Raw genomic sequence first — 23,695 nt, forward strand, 5'->3', positions numbered from 1 at the left:
GGACGACCTAGGGTTGGCCGCCCCTAGGGGGCGCGCCCCCTCTATTTATCCAGGAGCTGCGTCTCCTTTATTTTCGAGTTTTGTTTTACGTTAGCCTTAGCTACTCTCGAACACGCGCAAATCTGCGCTGTCTTCGTGTATTCAGAACTCCACCCTCGAGTAATAGATTAGATTGCTCGCATCTTTTTCTTGTTCGTTCTTCGATTGTGCACAGGAAACGATCTTCGTGATCAGGCCGATCTCGCATCAGCAAGGTCGGTAACCATAGGGAGTTGGTTCAGTGATTGCATTGGCGCCTCGGGCTTGCTCGTCGTAGTCGGATCGCAAGGGTCATCTTCCGCCAAATCGGAATTATCTCTACTCGCTGAAAGATCGGGCACCTCAGCTACATCACTAGTGGTATTGGGTTAGGTGCTGTTTTGTTACAGGAAGGAAAACCGGTTGCTTATTTCAGTGAAAAATTAAGCGGTGCTAGCTTGAGATATTCTACTTATGATAAGGAACTTTATGCTTTAGTTCGCACTTTGCAAACATGGCAGCACTACCTTTGGCCTCGTGAGTTTATAATTCATTCTGATCATGAGGCTTTAAAACATGTTCGTACCCAAACAAATCTGAACCGTCGTCATGCTAGTTGGGTAGAATTCATCGAGTCCTTTCCTTACATCATTAAACACAAGAACGGGAAGGAAAACGTCATTGCTGATGCGTTGTCCCGTAGATATACCATGCTTTCACAGTTAGAATTTAGAATCTTTGTCTTGCAAACTGTGAAAGATCAATATGTGGATGATGCTGATTTTAAAGATTTCTATATACATTGTAAGGATGGCAAACCCTGGGGAAAACTTCACATACAAGATGGATTTTTGTTCCGCGCTAACAAGCTGTGTATTCCAGCAAGCTCGGTTCGTATTTTGATGCTGCAGGAAGCTCATGGAGGCTGTCCTATGGGGCACTTTGGAGTTTACAAGACACATGAGGTGCTGGCCTCACACCTCTTTTAGCCTCGGATGCGCCGTGATGTTGAGCGTCTTGTTGCACGTTGCACTACTTGCTAGAAAGCTAAGTCACGTTTGGACAACCATGGTTTGTATATGCCTTTACCTGTCCCTTCTTCTCCTTGGCTTGATATTTCTATGGACTTTGTTTTGGGCTTGCGTAGAACTAAGAAGGGGAGGAATAGTATTTTTGTGGTTGTTGATAGATTCTCTAAAATGGCTCACTTTATACCTTGTCATAAAACTGATGATGCTAGCATTGTTGCTGAATTGTTCTTTAGAGAAATTATTCGTTTACATGGTATTCCAAAAACAATAGTCTCTGATCGCGATGCTAAGTTTCTAAGTCATTTTTGGAGATCTCTTTGGAATAAATTGGGAACTAAATTGCTGTTTAGCACTACTTGTCACCCTTAGACTGATGGACAAACTGAGGTAGTAAATAGAACTTTATCTACCATGCTTAGGGCTATTTTAGACACGAATTTGAGATGTTGGGAGGATTGCTTCCCTCATGTTGAATTTGCTTACAATCATGCCACACATTCTTTTACAAAGATGTGCCCTTTCCAGATTGTTTATGGTTACATCCCTAGGGCACCTATTGATTTGATTTCACTTAATGCTACGAACGCCCCACATGTAGATGCTGCTGCACATATTGAACAAATTACTACCATACATGAACAAACGAAACAGAACATTGCTGCTACTAATGCAAAAAATCAGTTTGATGGTAGTAAAGGAAGAAAACTTGTTACTTTTGAGCCAGGTGATATGGTTTGGTTGCACTTGAGAAAGGATCGGTTTCCTACTTTGCGCCGTTCTAAATTAATGCCTCGTGTTGCTGGTCCTTTTAAGGTGATAACAAAAATTTAATGATAATGCTTATATCCTTGACCTGCCTGCGGAATTTGGTGTTTCCACTAGTTTTAATGTTTTAGATTTTGTTGGGGGCCTTCGTCCTCCGAAGGTCCTCAAAAACATAATTTAACAATGTCTTCCATGTATGATTTATGGACAGGTATCTTCGGATTCATGTTAAAAGCACACACGATGAGAAGCTTGATCGTGACGAAGGTTGCGGTCGCTCCGAAGCTGTACGAAAGGAAGCTTCGGCTAAATCACAGAAAGGGGAACCGACTTAAAAGGGAAAAGGTTGTTCAGTCCTCATAGATTTTTCTATAAGTCAATAGTAAATGTAAAGGGCATAATTGTAATTTCTCATAGGCTGTATCTTGTGCCTATTAATAGATGAACAGTACCTCCGTACTATTCACGCTTTCCTGTAATTGCTCGCGTGCCACACTTGGATTTTTGCCTTCTGTCAAGCCGAAGGTATAAATGTAATTAAATATTATATTTAATATTCAAGTTTATATAATGATAACATATGAATAACATTATATGTCTATTCATATAACCTTTCATGTTTCATATGTTTCATCTTTCATTATCTTATTACCGTGATGATGAAGGTACGTCCTTCATGACCTTCATCCGAAGATCGTTATATCCTAAGGAAAATAATGCTTCGAAGGACGAAGGACTTTAATATTTAATATTTTGTGTTGCCCTGTTCTTGATTCATAGCATTTGAGAACAAGACCCCAACATTGGTGCCCACCTACAGTGAACCTTTTCTCGACCACCTTCGGCAAGCACTGACCTTCGTCATGACACCAAAGAAAGCTTCAGCGCCAGGGGCTGCCGCACTGCAGCCACTGGACCCGAACCAGGAGACCCTTTCTCTTCGAGAGGCCCGAAGCCAGAAGAGGAAGGCCACTAATCCAACACTCAAGGAGGAGGAGTTGGACCAAGAAATCTGAAACATGGAGATAATTCATCAGCAAGTGCAAAGAAAGAAGGAGAAGATGGCCCGGCTGGCCGATCTTCAAAGGCAGATCGACGAAGCCACTGAAGAAGTACGCCATCTTGTTCAAGACGAACAAGATCGAAGGCCTCAACACAGGGAGCTTCATCAAGAAGGCTTGTTCAACGACGATGGATGGTATGATGATTTTAATCATGATACCTTTACTCTTGATGATGCTTCTCCCTTGGCAGCGGAACTGCAGGCTATCCCATGGCCCCCATCGTACAAGCCACCTCAGCTTCCCATGTATGATGGGCATTCAGACCCGAAGCAGTTTTTGATGAGTTATGAAGCAACTATATCTTCATATGGAGGCAATGCAGCTGTCATGGCCAAGTCCTTTGTCATGGCAGTTCGGAATGTGGCCCAAACATGGTATTCTTCTCTTCGGCCAGGGACCATTACTTCATGGCAGAAGCTCAAGGATATGCTGGTGACAAGTTTCCAAGGCTTCTAGACGAAGCCAGTCACAGCTTAGGCCTTGTTTCAATGCATGCAAGATCATGAGGAGTACCTCCAGGCATACGTCCGAAGGTTCTTGCGTCTTAGAGCACAAGCGCCTACAGTGCCTAATGAAATTGTCATTGAGGCCATGATCAAGGGGCTTCGTCCAGGACCTACTGCTCAGTATTTCGCTAGAAAGCCCCCACAGACTCTGGAGAAGCTGCTTCAGAAGATGGATGAATACATCCGGGCTGACAATGATTTCCGCCAAAGAAGGGAGGAAGCATACAGGTTCTCTGAAATGACCAAGGGCTTCAGAGGAAGAATCCATCCGAGGCACGTCAGGTCAATTCACAACTCAACCCAGAGTGATGACAGAGGAAGTCAACAACAGAGGCCGCAGTATTCTTCGCAAGCTTTGGGGCAGCAACATAGCTTTTTTGGGCCGCCAGCTCCAAGAGGTAGAGGCGCTAGGGGCTTCGGAGGAAGATATGGGGACTAGCCCAGGAAGATCTACTGCTTATTTTGTGGTGAAGACAAGGGCCACAATACAAGAACGTGTCAAATCACCATCCAAAAGCAAAAGGAGATTGCAGTAGCCGAAGCCCGGCAAAGTCAACCGAAGCAGGTCCTGCACACTGCTTCGTGTCATTCACCCTACATACCAGAATATGTGGGTAATCATCCCACAGCTTCTGTTGCTTCGGCTAGTCAGCCGCAAGTTTCTTGGCCACAACTTCCACCTCCGCCACCACTACAACCTGCCTACTCACGAGGTCAGCAGCTAGAAGGGAGCCAATAGACCCATCAGCAGCGAGATTTCAGGGAAGGGTCCGAAGCTCGCACAGTTAATAACACTGTGCCAGAATCAAAACACATATATTGAGAGATATCCTACCTCTGGCACAGTTTTATATTCACTGTCATTTTCTTTTTAAATAAGGAACTATCAATGCAAAACTAGTTTTCTTGTCATTTTTAATTTCCTGTACTAAGCTTTGTTCATGTCAAAATGGAATATACCTTCGTCACAGACTTATGAGAATGCCGAAGCTACAAAGAAATATTCCTTCAGGAATGCAGAGCCAAAAATCGCAGTGAAACTTTCACCAAAGCTATAAAAAGTCGTTCTTAAAGAGCGTAGCGTAAGTTTGCCGAAGCTTTAAAAAGTCGTTCCCAAGGGAGCGCAGTGTAAGTTTTCTTCTCAAAACTCGTTCCTTAGGGAATGCAGAGCCAAATACCGCCGAAATATAAGGCAAAGCGCGAAATTTCAACGCGAATACCGCCGAAATAGAAGGCGAAGAAGTTCCTTAGGTAATGCAGAACTTACACCCAAAAATAAACGGTGCAACCGAAAAATAAACGGCAAAGAGATTTCAATCATTCCTTAGGGAATGAAAGTTGTGGATGAAGCTTCGGATGTGTGTGTGTTTGGGCATTTATTAGCACGATACATTAGCATCATTCTTTGCATCATATCATCGCATCATATCGCATAGCATCACATCATACATCATGTCACATCAATGACGTTAATTGAAAACAAGGCCGATGTTCGGGCAATGCTTTACAAAAAATGAAAAGATGCCAAGGCACAAAGTAAGCTGAGAATCACAGCTTCATCAGTTCTGATGCGGAAAAAGAGATTTATTATTTACGAAGCATTGTTGTTTTACAAAGTATGGATGATTTTTACGAAGCATAAAAGCTCTTCTTTACGAAGCATGAAAAGAAGGGAAAGTGTTTTTTCATCGCAGGCTCAAAAGCGGTATGTATAAAAAGTTTCATGCATCGCAAAGAACTGAATTACAAACCACTCATATATTACATTCAAATCCATAAGCATTGAATATTACAAATATAGTTCAGCAAATGTTACATTAACATTCTAGAAAATGTTTTTACAATAGTTGCTCTTCCTTCATAACTTTTTCTGCAGCTTCGGTTAGCAGCTTAGTAACAACTTCATCTACAATAGCTTCAGCCATATTAATAATTTCTATTGTTTTCCTTGTCTCTGGATCGGCCAGTGGGTCGAATGGCTCTGGGGGAGGGGATAGTTCAGCTGCGGTAGAAGACATAAATTAGTTCGAAGTCACAAAAATAAACAATAAAGCTAAAAGCCATTAAGTGATACCTATTCGTCTTTCGAGTTCTGCAGCTCTTTCAGCTTCTTTTGTTGCTTCTCGAGCGTCATGAATATCTTTTTCGCTCTTCTTCATTATTTCATGGGCCATCCCTCGGCCACCATTTTCCCAGATATCAGTAAAAAAATATCCGCTTATTGAGCTTGCTTCGGCCGAGGGGTCCTTCGTATCATCGATAGAGAAGGCAGCTTCGGCCTGGGCCAAAGTTTTAACATGTTCGCACCCTGTCTTCTCCAAAATAGCTGCAACTCCCCTCGCGCCAGAGAAGGCACAGACGTCCCCGCGGTCACTCAAAATCTCTTCAAAGGCTTCGGTCTCACCGCTGATCCACTCGATCACGCATTCAGGGTCGCCCCGTATGAAGTTATCTTCGCTTGAGTACGCGCCCACATTGGCGAAGCTAGTTTTTATCTTTTTAACGCATTCCACAGATTTCTCAAAGCATCTTTCTTTTGATGCGCGAAGTTCTGCAACTGTTTTTTCAAAATAATTTTTCCAGTACTCACTGGCATCTCTATCAGCTTCGGCAACAACGCATTTTAATTTGGCCTCGGCTAGCTGTTTCCGAAGGTCTTTCATTTCATTTTTCTGGGCCTCAGCTTGTGCTTTGGAACTAGCCTCGTCTTCTTTTATTTTGCTCACCAATGAAATTAATATTTTATCTTTTTCGAGACCTTCGTTCTGTAGTTCAATTACTTCCGAATGAAGGTTGTTCAGGGCTATAGTGCATCCTTCGTCTTCGATATTTTTCTATGCCCTGAGGGCATTGCTAAGGATCAAGCCCTACACAAGGAGCATAGTATTAAGCATAAACAAATGAAAAATTCGTTTTTAAGTACAAAAATTGATTTTCACACCTTTATACTATTATATGCTAAACTGTCGGCCAATTCATCCTTCGATAGTACTGAAAGCCCATCTTCTAATGTTGGGAATCCGAAGCTTCTGCTCATCTCCCGGCAGACAAATATTTCCTTGCTGTCTGGGAGATAGTACAAGAAATCCTCATCTCCGCTGTCGTTGAACACTAATGCCCCCTTTGGATATTTCAGTTTCTGGGCATAGTGTTGAGCTTCTCGTTCTTCTTCTTTAGAGAGTTTCTTTCCCGAAGCATGACAGATGATATATTCAATATTTTCTTTTAAAGCTTCGGGAGCAGGCGCGGGAGTTTTCTCAGGCAAACTCTTTTCAATAGCCTCTTCCTCTGCTGCCTTCTCTTCAAATCTCGAAGGTTGTTTATCAGCAGGCTCTGAAGGCCCAACTTCGACGCTGGCCTAGCTCACCGCAGCTTCAACTTCGGCCGATTTTGCTTCAGCTTCGATTTGCATTTTTGAAGACTCGGCAATTTTCCCTGAAGGAATAGAACTTGAAGCCTTTACTGACTCTAGCACATCTAGAACACTTGCCATCCTTTTTCTTTTGGGAGTCGCCGCAAGATCTTTTTGTGCCTTCGGCACCGTCAATTCTGCCGAAGGGCTTAAAACTTCTAATATTTTTGTCCCTTCGATTCTTGGCTCCTCAGTCTTATCAGTCTTCGGCTCAGCTAATTTGGCTGAGGGTGCCTTCGGCATTGCAGCCGGCCCTTCAATCTTCTGCATAGGAGGTGCAGGTCCTTTCGCTTCAGTAGCTGAAAAAGTCTCCCCACTAAACTCAGGCACTATGGCCGGTTCAATAAAGCGGGGCCGGTGGGTGAGGACTTTCAATTTTTTACTCTTCGGCGCAGGCTCGCTTGGAGCAGCCGAAGCGGCAATCTTTCCAGAGGTTGCACCCTTTCTATTCTGCCCCCATGGCGGGTAGAGATAGTCAGGGTACACAAATCCAATAGCATCAAAAACCCTATTTAATATTTTCTTTTTTCGGCTCCCGAAGGCCGCAGATAGTGCATTGTCTTCGGACTTGGAATATGCTCCAAGTAGCTCATCACTAGTATTTTCAACACACTTCAGCCAGTCATCATCTGGTTCAACAAACTGGTCTCCAAACTTGAAGGTGTATTTCAATCGAACTAGGCCGCCTTCGCTAGGGTTCGTGATGGTTTCTTTCGGCATTTCCCAGCTGTCTATCAGTGGCCATATCCTGTAGGCTACATGTTCTTGAACTAAGTCTCTTGTCCCAATAAAAGAGCAAACTGTGCTGAAGGCCCTTCGGCATGCTGCGGCTGCCTCATCAATTTCTACCTTCGGCTTTCGGAGGACGAAGCGGGACCAGATGGGGCACATGATCATTTCTTTAATGTCTTCTCTCGCCTTCAAATTATTTTTCACGTAAAACCACTCTTCCATCCAGGCCCCAGGCCATCTCTTCCGAAATGTTGGCACTGGGTAGCTTGCGCCAGAGTGAGCAACAAAGCTATAGCAACCGAAATTATTATGATATTGTTCTTTACCCCAGGGCTTCGTCTCATACGAAAGTTCATGCATACTGCAAAAGCATCTGGCACTTGGCTCTAGACCTTGACTTCTCACAGCCCAAACGAAGATCCCCATTCTAATAACTACTTCAAGAGTGATTTGGTGAAGGAAAATCTGGTATGTCTTTAAAACTTCAACCACAAATCTGCTCAACGAGAACCGAAGTCCAGCTTTGAAGAAGCTTCGGAAGATCACAACTTCATTTTCTTCGGGAGCAGGAACGGCTCTGTCTACATCAGCCCTCACAATAGACATATCTCGAAAATACCTTCCTCTCATATTATCAAGATGACTCTGTTTGATAGTTGATTTCCCGAAGACCGCATGACTTGGTCGCCAGGGCCGATCTTTAGAATCTTCGCCTCCACTTTCCACATCATAGCTGTCGCTATCATCAGTATCTTCAGACAAACCTTCTAGAATCTCTTTAGTAATCTTCTCTGTATTTGTTTTTGCTATTGATTCAACAAATCCAGTAGTCTTCTCCTCAAGGAGCTTCTCCTCTTCGCTCAGCTTCATCTCAGCAGCAACTTTTTTGTCTTGAGACATTTTACTTCGAAAATGGCGAGAATGTGTCCTTAAAACCGAAGCTTAGGAAGTATGAGAAACTAATCAAGCGTTGGTAAGCAAGAGCTAAAAAATTGAGCAAACAAAGCAAGCGGCAAGTAGTGTACCAAATGTGCTCGGGGTGAGTTCTTATTTATACGATCGACGCGCTCCAAATTGGAGGGTCCCGTTTGTCATTGACTGTTGCTATTCTAGCAAAGGGAAGGTGTTTTTTCGGACCTTCGGCTTAAGGCCTTTGTCCATGTCGCAGTCTGAATTCGTTATCTTAAAGAAATTAATACTGCGAGGGGCTACTGTTGGGGGCCTTCGTCCTCCGAAGGTCCTCAAAAACATAATTTAACAATGTCTTCCAAGTATGATTTATGGACAGGTATCTTCGGATTCATGTTAAAAGCACACACGATGAGAAGCTTGATCGTGACGAAGGTTGTTGTCGCTCCGAAGCTGTACGAAAGGAAGCTTCGGCTAAATCACAGAAAGGGGAACCAACTTAAAAGGGAAAAGGTTATTCAGTCCTCATAGATTTTTCTATAAGTCAATAGTAAATGTAAAGGGCATAATTGTAATTTCTCATAGGCTGTATCCTGTGCCTATAAATAGATGAACATTACCCCCATACTGTTCATGCTATCCTGTAATTGCTCGCGTGCCACACTTGGATTTTTGCCTTCTGTCAAGCCGAAGGTATAAATGTAATTAAATATGAAAGGGAAATGTACCTTTGGGCCATTTCTAAGTATTTTGGTGATTGAGTGCAAACACAAGTGCTTAAATGTGAAAATATGCCCATGGATGAACAAAGTGCAAATCACAAGTTAAGGTATGTTTCTAAGCCTTAGTACATTGGTTTGTGTACTAATATTCTTGTCTAAGTGTTAGAAACAGGAAGAAGAAAAGAAGTGGAGAGTGGCTGTGTGCAGCCAAAGGCTGCTTCGGGCTGGGGCACCGGACTGTCCGGTGTGCACCGGACAGTGTCCGGTGCGCCAGACCAGCGCGGAGCAAACCAGCCGCTCTCGGGTTTTTCTCCGGCGACTTCGGCTAAAATTCACCGGACTGTCCGGTGTGCACCGGACTGTCCGGTGTGCACCGGACTGTCCGGTGAGCCAACGGTCGGCCGGGCCAACGGTCGGCCGCACGATCGCCGCGCGACACGTGGCCGAGCCAACGGTCGGAAGGAAGCACCGGACTGTCCGGTGTGCACCGGACTGTCCGGTGCGTCAGATCTGCAGTGGTCGGCAACGGTCGGCTGCGCCTTTTAAGGAAAGAAATCGGGCACCGGACAGTGTCCGGTGTGCACCGGACTGTCCGGTGCGCCCGACGACAGAAGGCAAGGATGGCCTTCCAGAATTGTTCTCAACGGCTCCTAGCTGCCTTGGGGCTATAAAAGGGGCCCCTAGGCGCATGGAGGAGTATACCAAGCATTCCTTGAGCACTCTTGATCACTCACACATCAATCTCGCGCACTTGTTCGACATTCTAGTGATTTGAGCTCCGTTCTAGTGTGCTAGTCTTTTGAGCTCAAGTCTGGGTCTTGTGTGTGCGTATTCGCTGTGATCTTTGTGTCGTGTGTGAGTTGCTAATCCCTCCCTTGCTCTGTGATTCTCTGTGAACATCTTTTGTAAGGGCGAGAGGCTCCAAGTTGTGGAGATTCCTCGCAAACGGGATTGAGAAAAGAAAAGCAAGAACACCGTGGTATTCAAGTTGATCATTGGATCACTTGAGAGGAGTTGAGTGCAACTCTCGTCCGTTGGGACGCCACAACGTGGAGTAGGCAAGTTTTGTACTTGGCCGAACCACGGGATAACCACTGTGTCATCTCTGTGATTGGATTCTTGTGGTTATTGTGTTTTGACTCCTCTCTAGCCACTTGGCATAAACTGTGCTAACACCTAATCAAGTTTTGTGGCTATAAGTTTAAGTTTTTACAGGATCACCTATTCACCCCCCCCCTCTAGGTGCTCTCAATTGGTATCGGAGCCGTTCTCTTCAAGAAAGGGACTAACCGCCCGAAGAGATGGATCCTAAGGGGAAGGGAATTGTGATCAACGACAAGGAGAAGGAGTCCTTCGTCAACGAGCCAAGGGATGACAAGTCCAATGACTCGGGCTCGGGCCACAAGCGAAAAGATGGGAAGAAGAAGAAGACACGACGCATCAAGGAGATCGTCTACTACGACAGCGATGAGTCCTCTTCTTCCCAAAAGGACGACGACCACGACAAACAAAAGACGGTTAACTCAAACTTTTCTTTTGATTATTCGCGCATTCCATATAGCTCAAATGCTCATTTGCTCCCCATTCCACTTGGCAAGCCTCCTCACTTTGATGGAGAGGACTATGGATTTTGGAGTCACAAAATGCGTACTCACCTATTTTCTCTCCATCCAAGCATTTGGGAGATTGTGGAAAGTGGAATGAAATTTGATAGCTCGGATAGCCCTTCATTCATTAATGAGCAAATCCATAAGAATGCACAAGCTACCACTGTTCTTCTAGCTTCATTGTGCAGGGATGAATATAACAAAGTGAGCGGCTTGGATAACGCCAAGCAGATCTGGGACACCCTCAAGATCTCTCATGAAGGGAATGACGTTACCTTGCTCACCAAAACGGAGTTGGTGGAAGGCGAGCTTGGACGGTTCGCGATGATAAGGGGCGAGGAGCCAACTCAGACATACAACCGGCTCAAGACCCTTATCAACAAAATAAGGAGCTACGGAAGCACGCGATGGACGGACCACGACGTCGTCCGACTAATGCTCAGGTCCTTTACCGTTCTTGACCCTCATTTGGTGAATAATATTCGTGAGAATCCCAGGTACACCAAAATGTCGCCCGAAGAAGTCCTAGGAAAATTCGACAGCGGGCGAATGATGATCAAGGAGGCAAGGTATGTGGACGACGCCTTGAATGGACCGATCAACGAGCCGCAACCTTTTGCTCTCAAAGCCACAAGAAACAAGGAGGCGCTACCCAGGAAGGTGGCGCAAATTGAGGCAGCCGGTCTTAATGATGAAGAAATGGCCCTCATTATCAAGAGATTCAAGACGGTGCTAAAGGGTCGCAATGGACAGCCGAGCAAGACTAAGACCAAGGGGAGGCGATCATGCTTCACATGCGGTAAGCTTGGTCATTTTATTGCTAACTGTCCTGATAATGAAAGTGACCAGGAAAAGGGGAACAAAAGGGAGAAGAAGAAGCACTACAAGAAAGCCAAGGGCGAGGCGCATATAGGCAAGGAGTGGGATTCGGATTGCTCCTCCTCCGACTCCGACAATGAGGGACTCGCCGCCACCGCCTTCAACAAATCGGCCCTCTTCCCCAACGAGCGTCACACGTGTCTCATGGCTAAGGAGAAGAAAGTAAGTACTCGAAACTCTACTTATGCTTCTTCTAGTGATGATGATTCTAGTGACGATGATGAAATAGACTATTCTAGTTTATTTAAAGGTCTAGATAGAATTACGATTGGCAAAATTAATGAATTAATTGATGCATTGAATGAGAAGGATAAACTCTTAGAGAAACAAGAGGATTTATTGTATGAAGAGCATGATAAATTTTTAGAAGCTCAAAAATCTCATGCTCTAGAAGTTAAAAGAAATGAAATGCTTACTTGTGAATTATCTTCATGCCATGAGACAATTTCAAAATTAAAGAGCATTAACGATGAGTTGAATGCTAAGATAGAAATAGCTAGTAAATCAACAACCTGTGTAGAAAATGTTGTTATTTGCAATAGATGTAAAGACTTTGATATTGATGCTTGTAGTGAACACATAGCTTCTATTGCAAAGTTAAATAATGAAGTGGCTAGTCTTAATGCCCAACTTAAGACTAGCAAAAGTGAATTTGATAAGTTAAAATTTGCAAGGGATGCTTACACAATAGGAAGACATCCCTCAATTAAGGATGGGCTTGGCTTCAAGAGAGAAGCCAAGAACTTAACAAGCCATAAGGCTCCCATTCCTGCCAAGGAGAAAGGGAAGGCCCCTATGGCTAGTAGTGCAAAAAGGAACCATGCCTTTATGTACCATGATAGGAGACATGCTAGAAATGCTTGTAATGATTTTGATTCACATGTTTATGATTCTCATGCCATGTTTGCTTCTAGTTCTTCCTATAAGCATGATAGAGATATGTGTAGGGGAAATGTTGTGCATATGCCTAAGAGAAATTTTGCTCATGTTCCTAGAAAAGCTGTGAACAAACCTTCTACCATTTATTATGCTTGCAATGCTCCCTTTGCTATTTGTAGAAAGGGTAAGAAGGTAATTGCTAGGAAGTTAGGGGCAAGATGCAAGGGAGATAAAACTTGCATTTGGGTCCCTAAGGATATTTGCACTAACCTTGTAGGACCCAACATGAGTTGGGTACCTAAGACCCAAGCCTAAATTTGCCTTGCAGGTTTATGCATCCGGGGGTTCAAGCTGGATTATTGATAGCGGATGCACAAACCATATGACGGGGGAGAAGAAGATGTTCACCTCCTACGTCAAGAATAAGGATTCCCAAGATTCAATCATATTCGGTGATGGGAATCAAGGCAAGGTAAAAGGGTTAGGTAAAATTGCAATTTCTAATGAGCACTCTATCTCTAATGTGTTTTTAGTAGAGTCACTAGGATATAATTTACTATCTGTTAGTCAATTGTGCAATATGGGATATAACTGTCTGTTTACAAATGTAGATGTGTCTGTCTTTAGAAGAAGTGATGGTTCACTAGCTTTTAAGGGTGTATTAGACGGCAAACTTTATTTAGTTGATTTTGCAAAAGAAGAGGCCGGTCTAGATGCATGCTTAATAGCTAAGACTAGCATGGGCTGGCTGTGGCATCGCCGCTTAGCACATGTGGGGATGAAGAACCTTCACAAGCTTCTAAAGGGAGAACACGTGATAGGTCTAACTAATGTTCAATTCGAAAAAGATAGACCTTGTGCAGCTTGTCAAGCAGGGAAACAGGTGGGAGGCTCTCATCACACCAAAAATGTGATGACGACATCAAGACCCTTGGAGATGTTGCATATGGACCTTTTTGGACCCGTCGCCTATCTGAGCATAGGAGGGAGTAAGTATGGTCTAGTTATTGTAGATGATTTTTCCCGCTTCACTTGGGTGTTCTTTTTGCAGGATAAGTCTGAAACCCAAGGGACCCTCAAGCGCTTTCTCAGGAGAGCTCAAAATGAGTTTGAGCTCAAAGTGAAGAAGATAAGGAGCAACAACGGATCCGAGTTCAAGAACCTTCAAGTAGAGGAGTTCCTTGAAGAGGAAGGGATCAAGCACGAGTTCTCCGCTCCCTACACACCACAGCAAAATGGTGTGGTAGAGAGGAAGAACAGGACGCTCATCGATATGGCGAGGACGATGCTAGGAGAGTTCAAGACCCCCGAGTGCTTTTGGACGGAAGCCGTTAACACTGCTTGCCACGCCATCAACAGGGTCTACCTTCATCGCCTCCTCAAGAAGACGTCGTATGAGCTACTAACCGGTAACAAACCCAATGTATCGTACTTTCGTGTATTTGGGAGCAAGTGCTACATTCTAGTGAAGAAGGGTAGAAATTCTAAATTTGTTCTCAAGGCAGTAGAAGGGTTTTTGTTAGGTTATGACTCAAATACAAAGGCGTATAGAGTCTTCAACAAATCATCGGGTTTGGTTGAAGTCTCTAGCGACGTTGTATTTGATGAGACTAATGGCTCTCCAAGAGAGCAAGTTGTTGATTGTGATGATGTAGATGAAGAAGATGTTCCGACGGCCGCTATACGCACCATGGCGATTGGAGAAGTGCGGCCACAGGAACGAGATGAACGAGATCAACCTTCTTCCTCAACTATGGTGCAACTCCCAACCGAAGATGACGAACAGGTACCTCAAGTGGAGGCGCTTGATCAAGGGGGAGCACAAGGTGATCAAGTGATGGAGGAAGAAGCGCTACCGGCACCTCCAACCCAAGTTCGAGCGATGATTCAAAGGGATCATCCCGTCGACCAAATTCTGGGTGACATTAGCAAGGGAGTAACTACTCGGTCTCGATTAGTTAATTTTTGTGAACATTACTCTTTTGTCTCTTCTATTGAGCCTTTCAGGGTAGAAGAGGCCTTGCTTGATCCGGACTGGGTGTTGGCCATGCAAGAGGAGCTAAACAACTTCAAGCGCAATGAAGTTTGGACACTGGTGCCTCGTCCGAAGCAAAATGTTGTGGGAACCAAGTGGGTGTTCCGCAACAAACAGGACGAGCACGGGGTGGTGACGAGGAACAAGGCTCGACTTGTGGCAAAAGGTTATGCCCAAGTCGCAGGTTTGGACTTTGAGGAGACTTTTGCTCCTGTGGCTAGGCTAGAGTCCATTCGTATTTTGCTAGCATATGCCGCTCACCATTCTTTCAGGTTGTACCAAATGGATGTGAAGAGCGCTTTCCTCAATGGGCCAATCAAGGAGGAGGTGTACGTAGAGCAACCCCCTGGCTTTGAGGATGAACGGTACCCCGACCATGTGTGTAAGCTCTCTAAGGCGCTCTATGGACTTAAGCAAGCCCCAAGAGCATGGTATGAATGCCTTAGAGATTTCTTAATTGTTAATGCTTTCAAGGTTGGGAAAGCCGATCCAACTCTTTTTACAAAGACATGTGATGGTGATTTGTTTGTGTGCCAAATTTATGTCGACGACATAATATTTGGTTCAACTAACCAAAAGTCTTGTGAAGAGTTTAGCAGGGTGATGACGCAGAAATTCGAGATGTCGATGATGGGCGAGTTGAACTACTTCCTTGGGTTCCAAGTGAAGCAACTCAAGGACGGCACCTTCATCTCCCAAACGAAGTACACGCAAGATCTACTAAAACGGTTTGGGATGAAGGACGCCAAGCCCGCAAAGACGCCGATGGGAACCGACGGACACACCGACCTCAACAAAGGAGGTAAGTCCGTTGATCAAAAAGCATACCGGTCAATGATAGGTTCTTTGCTTTATTTATGTGCTAGTAGACCGGACATTATGCTTAGCGTATGCATGTGTGCTAGATTTCAATCCGATCCTAAGGAGTGTCACTTAGTGGCGGTGAAGCGAATTCTTAGATATTTGGTTGCTACGCCTTGCTTCGAGCTCTGGTATCCAAAGGGGTCTACCTTTGACTTAGTTGGATACTCAGATTCCGACTATGCTGGATGTAAGGTCGATAGGAAGAGCACATCGGGGACGTGCCAATTCTTAGGAAGGTCCCTGGTGTCGTGGAACTCTAAGAAACAAACTTCCGTTGCCCTATCCACCGCTGAGGCCGAGTATGTTGCCGCAGGACAGTGTTGCGCGCAACTACTTTGGATGAGGCAAACCCTCAGGGACTTTGGCTACAATCTGAGCAAAGTCCCACTCCTATGTGATAATGAGAGTGCTATCCGCATGGCGGAAAATCCTGTTGAACACAGCCGCACAAAGCACATAGACATCCGGCATCACTTTTTGAGAGACCACCAGCAAAAGGGAGATATCGAAGTGTTTCATGTTAGCACCGAGAACCAGCTAGCCGATATCTTTACCAAGCCTCTAGATGAGAAGACCTTTTGCAGGCTGCGTAGTGAGCTAAATGTCTTAGATTCGCGGAACTTGGATTGAATTGTAGCATACATGTGTTTATGCCCTTGATCATGTTCATTCTGCATTTTGTTGCTTATTGTGGTGCTCAAGTTGTACAAACACTCCCTGGACCTCACAAGTCCGTTGCAAAGTTATGCACATGTTTAGGGGGAGATGTGTTACAACTTGACCCTTTGAGACTAACCATGTGCTTGAGTTTGGTAATTTAGTCTCGAAGGAGGATTGAAAGGGAAAAGGTGGACTTGGACCATGAAAGACTTCCACTGCACTCCGATGAGAGGGTAACTAATTCCAAGTTCATCTCATGAAATCTTATTGCCATTTACTCTTAATTGAAGACTTTGGTGAGGCAATGGGGTTAAAAGGCCAAGATTGATCCCGTTTTGGTGCTTGATGCCAAAGGGGGAGAAAATAAAGGCCAAAGCAATTAAATGGATCAGCTACCACTTGAGAGATTTTGAAAATAATAGAATAGAGTTTTTGTGTTGTTAAACTCTTTTATTGTCTCTCTTGTCAAAAATTGGCTTCTTGTGGGGAGAAGTATTGATTATGGGAAATAGGGGGAGTTTTTGAAATCTTTGGTCAATCTCTTTTGGAATGACTCTCTTTATGCTTCAACATGTGTGTTTGACTTAGAGATAGAGATTTGAGTTTGATTTGCAAAAACAAACCAAGTGGTGGCAAAGGATGATCCATATATGCCAAAATTGAATAAAACTCAAAGTTAGTTTTTATTTGAAGTAGTTTTGCACTTGTTCCACTTGCTTTATGTTGTGTTGGCATAAATCACCAAAAAGGGGGAGATTGAAAGGGAAATGTACCTTTGGGCCATTTCTAAGTATTTTGGTGATTGAGTGCAAACACAAGTGCTTAAATGTGAAAATATGCCCATGGATGAACAAAGTGCAAATCACAAGTTAAGGTATGTTTCTAAGCCTTAGTACATTGGTTTGTGTACTAATATTCTCGTCTAAGTGTTAGAAACAGGAAGAAGAAAAGAAGTGGAGAGTGGCTGTGTGCAGCCAAAGGTGCTTCGGGCTGGGGCACCGGACTGTCCGGTGTGCACCGGACAGTGTCCGGTGCGCCAGACCAGCGCGGAGCAAACCAGCCGCTCTCGGGTTTTTCTCCGGCGACTTCGGCTAAAATTCACCGGACTGTCCGGTGTGCACCGGACTGTCCGGTGAGCCAACGGTCGGCCGGGCCAACGGTCGGCCGCACGATCGCCGCGCGACACGTGGCCGAGCCAACGGTCGGAAGGAAGCACCGGACTGTCCGGTGTGCACCGGACTGTCCGGTGCGTCAGATCTGCAGTGGTCGGCAACGGTCGGCTGCGCCTTTTAAGGAAAGAAATCGGGCACCGGACAGTGTCCGGTGTGCACCGGACTGTCCGGTGCGCCCGACGACAGAAGGCAAGGATGGCCTTCCAGAATTGTTCTCAACGGCTCCTAGCTGCCTTGGGGCTATAAAAGGGGCCCCTAGGCGCATGGAGGAGTATACCAAGCATTCCTTGAGCACTCTTGATCACTCACACATCAATCTCGCGCACTTGTTCGACATTCTAGTGATTTGAGCTCCGTTCTAGTGTGCTAGTCTTTTGAGCTCAAGTCTAGGTCTTGTGTGTGCGTATTCGCTGTGATCTTTGTGTCGTGTGTGAGTTGCTAATCCCTCCCTTGCTCTGTGATTCTCTGTGAACATCTTTTGTAAGGGCGAGAGGCTCCAAGTTGTGGAGATTCCTCGCAAACGGGATTGAGAAAAGAAAAGCAAGAACACCGTGGTATTCAAGTTGATCATTGGATCACTTGAGAGGAGTTGAGTGCAACTCTCGTCCGTTGGGACGCCACAACGTGGAGTAGGCAAGTTTTGTACTTGGCCGAACCACGGGATAACCACTGTGTCATCTCTGTGATTGGATTCTTGTGGTTATTGTGTTTTGACTCCTCTCTAGCCACTTGGCATAAACTGTGCTAACACCTAATCAAGTTTTGTGGCTATAAGTTTAAGTTTTTACAGGATCACCTATTCACCCCCCCTCTAGGTGCTCTCAAAATATTATATTTAATATTCAAGTTTATATAATGATAACATATGAATAACATTATATGTCTATTCATATAACCTTTCATGTTTCATATGTTTCATCTTTCATTATCTTATTACCGTGATGATGAAGGTACGTCCTTCATGACCTTCGTCCGAAGATCGTTATATCCTAAGGGAAATAATGCTTCGAAGGATGAAGGACTTTAACATTTAATATTTTGTGTTGCCTTTTCTTGATTCATAGCATTTGAGAACAAGTCCCCAACAGATTTGAAACCTTATATGGCCGAGGATGAGGAGTTGCCGTCGAGGACGACTTCACTTCAAGAAGGGGAGGATGATGAGGACATCACCTGCAACATGAGTACGACTACACCAGCAGCACCTCGACATCAAGCGCCACTTCCTTCATTAGCTGGGCCAATCACTCGGACTCGTGCCAGAGATCTTAACTTCGTCATGCTACTGAAGAATGAGGGCCCAGAAGAATAGACGACCAGCCCAATTGCGGCCCATAGTGGACGACCTAGGGCTGTGTCCCCTCTCTCTATTTATCCAGGAGTTGCGCCTCCTTTGTTCTTTGAGTTTTGTTTTACGTTAGCTTTAGCTACTCTCGAACACGCGCAAATCAGCGTTGTCTTCGTGTATTCAGAACTCCACCCTCGAGTAATAAATTAGATTGCTCGCATCTTTTTCTTGTTCGTTCTTCGATTGCGCACAGGAAACAATCTTCGTGATCAGGCCAATTTCGCATCAGCAAGGTTGATAACCACAGGGAGTTGTTTCAGTGATTGCATTAGCGCCTCGGGCTTGCTCATCGTAGTCGAATCGCAAGGGTCATCTTCTGCCAAATCGGAATTATGTCCACTCACCGAAAGATCGGGCACCTCAGCTACATCAATTACATTATAGATTACATCGCAATTAATAAAACACAAGTCCAAATAAATGTAAACGGATGTATACAAACTATTAAGAAGATCATAGTCCCTTGATTTTATCAAATGAGAAATTATAATGCCCAATATATCCATTGTTGATCGTCTAGGGAATGGTCCCCATATCCACAAAACATGCAATACAATTATGAAATTACGACAACCAACTAGAGGTCCACAAATTTGGTGGTCTTAATTTTAGAGGAAGACTTTGATAAATACTAGAACTAGATGGATTATAGGTTTGTGAACTTTATTTTAGTGGAGTACATCACAAATCTTGCACGTCGATGCTATCAACGTCCTTCACAGGCCAAGCGCTGGCAGAGCCCCCACGCAACGAGCGACACCGTCCTTCCAGTCACCTGGCTTTGAGAACTTTATTGTGAACTTTATTGTTCTTGGTTCGACAACAAAACCTAAAGCACTCTGGCTTTGATGATATTATTGTTGCTGATCACGGCCCAAGGAGGGGATTCCAGCCTCACAGGCCCAACCCAATTCGAAAGGAGTTTGTGTAAGGCACGCATATTAGAGCCTTAAGGAGAGAACGATTGATCAACATGTAACAAACATGTAACAATAAGTTCTAAACACATGAACATATTCTTCTGCACTAGACTATTGTCTTCTTCTTCCTTCCCACGTCTTCTTCCTCACCGATCCGATCAAGCAGCTAATATGGTGGTAATGGATCATGATCCAAATCTGTATTCATGTTTCATTTGAGCCCTTAATTAATTTTAGTTCAAAAATGAATATAATTAGAACTTGGTCCTAATATGATCTGATCCTAATATGTTTTGATCCTTAAATTTTATTTTATGAAAATTTAAAGCTCATTACCACCCCTACCTATACATCTTCAATGGGTGACCCAAAGGCGATATGCAAGGTCAGAATGAATGGGTTTTCTCTCTCTAGAATCCATTCCTAAGTTGGTAGGATGGAAAGAAAAAAATCTACATTTCCCATAATATAACGCATAACCACTTTTTATTCTTGTCCCGTAATATAGGCAACAACTATTATGCAAGCAGTCCATAGGTGCAAGTGTGCAAGCGAGCCTTCTAATCTGTTTGATCGTAACCGAATCATAGATGCAACCATGATTTGTTAGGTATAGTTAGGGGCCTACTTTGCCGAAGATTTCAACCTTCGACTCTAGGACATCTGAAGAAGGCACCAAAGATAGCTCGGGGCAGATTGCTCTCTGATAATTTTTGAGAAATAAATGCTTGTTTTATGCTGGCTAAGGCTGGTTCGAAGGCAACAAAGCACTTAGAGCAAGCTTCGAAGGCAGAGCAAACTGAAAGGGAATTAGGCTTACACCTATTTCCTAAATGATTTTGGTGGTTGAATTGCCCAACACAAATAATTGGACTAACTAGATTGCTCTAGTGTATAAGTTATACAGGTGCCAAAGGTTCACACAAGCCAATTAAAAAGACCAATGTTGGGTTCAAAATAGAGAGCTAAAGGCATCCCGAAAGGCTCCCTGGTCTGGCGCACCGGACTGTCCGGTGGCGCACCGGACAGTGTCTGGTGCACCAGGGGACTTCGCGCTGAACTCCTCAACCTCGGGAATTTTCAGAGCCGGCGCGCTATAATTCACCGGACTGTCCGGTGCTCCAAGAGGACGCGGCTCTAGAACTTGGCAGCCTCGGGAATTCGCAACAGCGGCTCCTCTATAATTCACCGGACATGTCCGGTGTACACCGTACTGTCCAGTGTAACTGCGGGGCAATGGCTACTTCGCGCCAACGGTTGCCTGCAACTACAATTAATGCGCGCCAGAGCGCGCAGACGTCAGGCACGCCCATACTGGCGCACCGGACACTCTACAGTACATGTCCGGTGCGCCACCGGACATCCAGGCGGGCCCAGAAGTCAGGGCTCCAACGGTCGGAACCCAACGGCTTTGGTGACGTGGCTGGCGCACCGGACATGTCCGATGTACACCGGACTGTCCGGTGCACCATACGACAGTCAGCCCCACCAAACGGCTAGTTTGGTGGTTGGGGCTATAAATACCACCAACCACCCACCATTCATAGCATCCAAGTTTTCCACTTCTCAACCACTTACAAGAGCTAGGCATTCAATTCTAGACACACCAAAGAGATCAAATCCTCTCCAATTCCACACAAGGCTTTAGTGATTAGCGAGAGAGATTTGTCGTGTTCTTTTGAGCTCTTGCGCTTGGATTGCTTCTTTTCTTTCTCACTTGTTCTTGTGATCAAAACTCTATTGTAATCAAGGCAAGAGGCACCAATTGTGTGGTGGCCCTTGCGGGGAAGTTTTGTTCCCAGTTTTGATTTGAGAAGAGAAGCTCACTCGGTCAGAGGGACCGTTTGAGAGAGGGAAAGGATTGAAAGAGACCCGGTCTTTGTGACCACCTCAACGGGGAGTAGGTTTGCGAGAACCGAACCTCGGTAAAACAAATCCTTGTGTCACACTCCTTATTTGCTTGAGATTTGTTTTGCACCCTCTCTCGCGGACTCATTTTTATTTATAACGCTAACCCGGCTTGTAGTTGTGTTTATATTTGTAAATTTCAGTTTCGCCCTATTCACCCCCCTCTAGGCGACTATCAATTGGTATCAGAACCCGGTGCTTCATTAGAGCCTAACCGCTCGAAGTGATGTCGGGAGATCACGCCAAGAAGGAGATGGAGACCGGCGAAAAGCCCACTACAAGCCACGGGAGCACTTCATCGGAAGAGTCCCGCACCAAGAGGAAGGAGAAGAAGAAGGACTCCTCCAAAGGGAAGGAGAAGAGATCTTCCTCACACCACAAAGAGAAGAAGGAGAAATCCTCTTCCCACAAGCCGCATCGGAGTGGGGACAAGAAAAAGAGGATGAGGAAGGTGGTCTACTACGAGACCGATTCTTCATCGGCATCCACCTCCGGCTCCGACGCGGCGTCCGTCACTTCTAAGCACCAAGAGCGTAAGAAGTATAGTAAGATTCCCCTACGCTACCCTCGCATTTCTAAACATACACCTTTACTTTCCGTCCCATTAGGCAAACCACCAACTTTTGATGGTGAAGATTACGCTAGGTGGAGTGATTTAATGCGATTTCATCTAACCTCGCTCCACAAAAGTATATGGGATGTTGTTGAGTTTGGTGCACAGGTACCATCCGTAGGGGATGAAAACTATGATGAGGATGAAGTAGCCCAAATCGAGCACTTCAACTCCCAAGCCACAACCATACTCCTCGCCTCTCTAAGTAGAGAGGAATATAACAAGGTGCAAGGGTTGAAGAATGCGAAGGAGATTTGGGATCTACTCAAGACCGCGCACGAGGGTGATGAACTCACCAAGATCACCAAGCGGGAAACGATTGAGGGGGAGCTCGGTCGCTTCCGTCTTCGCCAAGGGGAGGAACCACAAGATATGTACAACCGGTTCAAAACCTTGGTGAACCAAGTGCGCAACCTCGGGAGCAAGAAATGGGATGACCACGAGGTGGTTAAGGTTATTCTTAGATCACTCATCTTCCTTAACCCCACTCAAGTTCAATTAATTCGTGGTAATCCTAGATACACACTAATGACTCCCAAGGAAGTTATCGGGAATTTTGTGAGCTTTGAATGTATGATCAAGGGCTCAAAGAAGATCAACGAGCTTGATGATCCCTCCACATCCGAAGCACAACCGGTGGCATTCAAGGCGACGGAGGAGAAGAAGGAGGAGTCTACACCAAGTAGGCAACCAATCGACGCTTCAAAGCTCGACAACGAGGAGATGGCTTTAATCATCAAAAGCTTTCGTCAAATCCTCAAGCAACGGAAGGGGAAAGATTACCAATCCTGTTCCAAGAAGGTTTGCTACAAGTGTGGTAAGCCCGGTCACTTTATTGCTAAATGTCGCGCTAAGGAACATGTCCATTGGGGATGTGTGTCATAAGGAATCCGAAGAGCCTCCAAATGCACAAGATCAACCGTCCTCCTCCACGCAAACATCTCCACCGACTCAAAATGAGGTTGAAGCTCAAGTTGATGAAGTAGAAGATCAAGCAAATGAGCCACCTCAAGATGACGGCAATGATCAAGGGGGAGATGCAAATGATCAAGACAAGGAGGATGAAGAACAAAAGCCGCCACACCCAAGAGTCCACCAAGCAATCCAACGAGATCACCCCGTCGACACCATCCTCGGCGACATTCATAAGGGGGTAACTACTAGATCTCGTGTTGCACATTTTTGTGAGCATTACTCTTTTGTTTCCTCTATTAAGCCACACAGGGTAGAGGAAGCACTACAAGATTCGGATTGGGTGGTGGCTATGCAAGAGGAGCTCAACAACTTCACTAGGAATGAGGTATGGCATTTAGTTCCACGTCCTAATCAAAATGTTGTAGGAACCAAATGGGTTTTCCGCAACAAGCAAGATGAGCATGGTGTGGTGACAAGGAACAAAGCTCGACTTGTGGCCAAAGGATACTCCCAAGTCGAAGGTTTGGATTTCGGTGAAACCTATGCACCCGTAGCTAGGCTTGAGTCAATTCGCATATTATTGGCCTATGCTACTTACCATGGCTTTAAGCTCTATCAAATGGACGTGAAAAGTGCCTTCCTCAATGGACCAATCAAGGAAGAGGTCTATGTTGAGCAACCTCCCGGCTTTGAAGATAGTGAGTACCCTAACCATGTCTATAAACTCTCTAAGGCG

This window comes from Zea mays, chromosome 3, assembly GCF_902167145.1.
Source record: "Zea mays cultivar B73 chromosome 3, Zm-B73-REFERENCE-NAM-5.0, whole genome shotgun sequence".
Classification (NCBI taxonomy): Eukaryota; Viridiplantae; Streptophyta; class Magnoliopsida; order Poales; family Poaceae; genus Zea; species Zea mays.